Consider the following 2500-nt stretch of genomic DNA (forward strand, 5'->3'; position numbering starts at 1 on the left):
TGTCCCTTAACCTAACCTATATTGTCCCTTAACCTAACCTATATTGTCCCTTAACCTAACCTATATTGTCCCTTAACCTAACCCATATTGTCCCTTAACCTAACCGATATTGTCCCTTAACCTAACCTATATTGTCCCTTAACCTAACCTATATTGTCCCTTAACCTAACCTATATTGTCCCTTAACCTAACCTATATTGTCCCTTAACCTAACCTATATTGTCCCTTAACCTAACCTATATTGTCCCTTAACCTAACCTATATTGTCCCTTAACCTAACCTATATTGTCCCTTAACCTAACCTATATTGTCCCTTAACCTAACCTATATTGTCCCTTAACCTAACCTATATTGTCCCTTAACCTAACCCATATTGTCCCTTAACCTAACCCATATTGTCCCTTAACCTAACCCATATTGTCCCTTAACCTAACCCATATTGTCCCTTAACCTAACCTATATTGTCCCTTAACCTAACCCATATTGTCCCTTAACCTAACCCATATTGTACCGTAACCTAACCTATATTGTACCTTAACCTAACCTATATTGTACCTTAACCCAACACACGTTGGGCCTTAACCTGCTCTGTAATTGTCATACGACGCGTTAAATTAGTGTAGTGTTGCCTAACTGCAACCCCCGCAATATAGTTTGCTACTCGCACTGCCCGGTCCCCAGAGTATCGCTTCATGTTAAACACCTTGCAGCTATACACTGTAATGCGGATGGCAGCAGGACGTACATGCTCAATGCCCTTCGCAGTTGTTCATTGGCATTCGCATGGCGAAGCACAGCCTACGTTGTGGTACGGCTTGTGTCAACTGTCCGCTGATGTTGTACGTCCAAATCACACACTGTACTGCACATTGGTCCTCATGTACTGAATGATACATCGTGGTACATGTGTGACCGTACCACGACTGCGCCAACAACGGCGAACCATACGGTCCAAATATTGTGCACTCAGCTACGTGTCGTCTCCCTATAAGAGCTGGATTGAAGTATGGTATGCCGTGGATGGCGATCAGCATGAGCCGTCTGTTGATGTAGTGGCGCGTGTTGTCAGACGTAGTCGTCTCTTCTCACACACCGTGATAGCATGGTGCACTGCGTTCCACATCTGCGACATGCGACAGAGGCCGGTTGACAGTCGTTCGCGCAATGGACATCGCATACGTACGGGGGCCACCTTCCACGTGTTCGCGAAGCGTGCACATGTTGTTGCGTGTATGTGGGCAGACATAGTGTGTCGTGACACCTGACACAGGCATGCAACAATCGTTGAATTTGCAAATGGCGATGGACGTCTACGTTTGCTGGTGACGTTACGCAAATGAAGAACTGGTAAACCGTTGTGGTGCGGTTGTTCTCGCTAGAGGTGAATCAGTGATGGCGACGATCGGTTGAGCTACCAACCGGTTGTTTCAGCGATACCCACCATGCCCACGAACGTGAATGGCATGTGGGTGTGAAGCGATACGCGGCGGTGGCTGGGTGGGACCGTCCCCGGCCGGTGAGGGGGGGCCTCCCGGCGTGCTGGCCGCGCGGTGCGTGGGCGCACGCGCTACAGCCGGCTGGTGGGGGCGGCCAGTGGCAGGCGCGCCGGCCGACGGAGGCGGCAGGCGGCGCAGCTGCGCGCCGGCGCACCCTGCACGCGGCGCCGTGCGGCCAAAGTAGGTCCTCGCGGGCCCGGTGCGAAGCGCGGTGGACATCTGCAGTGTGCTGGTCCGATTGAGGACTGTGTGCGCTGAGGATGCGCCGCCGCCCGGCGCTCGGCGCCGCGACGCCGTCTGCTGCTCGGTCGCCTCTGCGGTTCTCGCAGGTGGATTGTATCGCAGCTGTGCGGACGTGTTGGCGCGTGCGCTGTGCTGGGAGAGTTCGCTTCGGCACCCAAGTGGGGCTTTTGTCCTTCTGTGGCGCTGGCGTTGGAGCTGCCGGCCACCGTAGGTGGCGCGTGTTGTCTCCCGCCGGCAATGCCACGACAGCACGCTCCCGGGCCTCTGTCGGCAGCGGCAAGCTCAGTTGGGAGCACGGGTGGTCGCACCTAAAGCGTCTACTCGCCAAACTCCGGGCGATTGCGCCTCTCTCGAACCCGACCAAGTACTTAGGACGGCGCTGCGCGCCGCCGGGACCTGAGAGGGTTTCGAGGTGTATTGTGCAGGGGAGCTCAGCCTCCTCCTGTTTGCAGAATAATTGAGCGGACGCTTGCGTGTTCGCGCGGGCCCCCGGGACACACTCCCGGGCGGCCGGCTGCTCAGCTCTAGTTGACGCAGCTCCCTGGTTGATCCTGCCAGTAGTCATATGCTTGTCTCAAAGATTAAGCCATGCATGTCTCAGTACAAGCCGCATTAAGGTGAAACCGCGAATGGCTCATTAAATCAGTTATGGTTCCTTAGATCGTACCCACGTTACTTGGATAACTGTGGTAATTCTAGAGCTAATACATGCAAACAGAGTCCCGACCAGAGATGGAAGGGACGCTTTTATTAGATCAAAA

General features: G+C 53.8%; 1 non-coding gene across 1 annotated transcript in view; it reads left to right on the forward strand.

Moving 5' to 3' along the window:
• The first annotated feature begins 2277 nt into the window (after positions 1–2277).
• LOC126443894 (small subunit ribosomal RNA) overlaps positions 2278–2500 on the forward strand; it is a 1910-nt gene continuing 1687 nt past the window's right edge. Inside the window, exon 1 of the ribosomal RNA XR_007582260.1 lies at positions 2278–2500. This exon is cut by the window's right edge and continues 1687 nt beyond it. This is a non-coding gene — a ribosomal RNA (small subunit ribosomal RNA).

Source organism: Schistocerca serialis, unplaced genomic scaffold (assembly GCF_023864345.2).
Source record: "Schistocerca serialis cubense isolate TAMUIC-IGC-003099 unplaced genomic scaffold, iqSchSeri2.2 HiC_scaffold_204, whole genome shotgun sequence".
Taxonomy (NCBI): Eukaryota; Metazoa; Arthropoda; class Insecta; order Orthoptera; family Acrididae; genus Schistocerca; species Schistocerca serialis.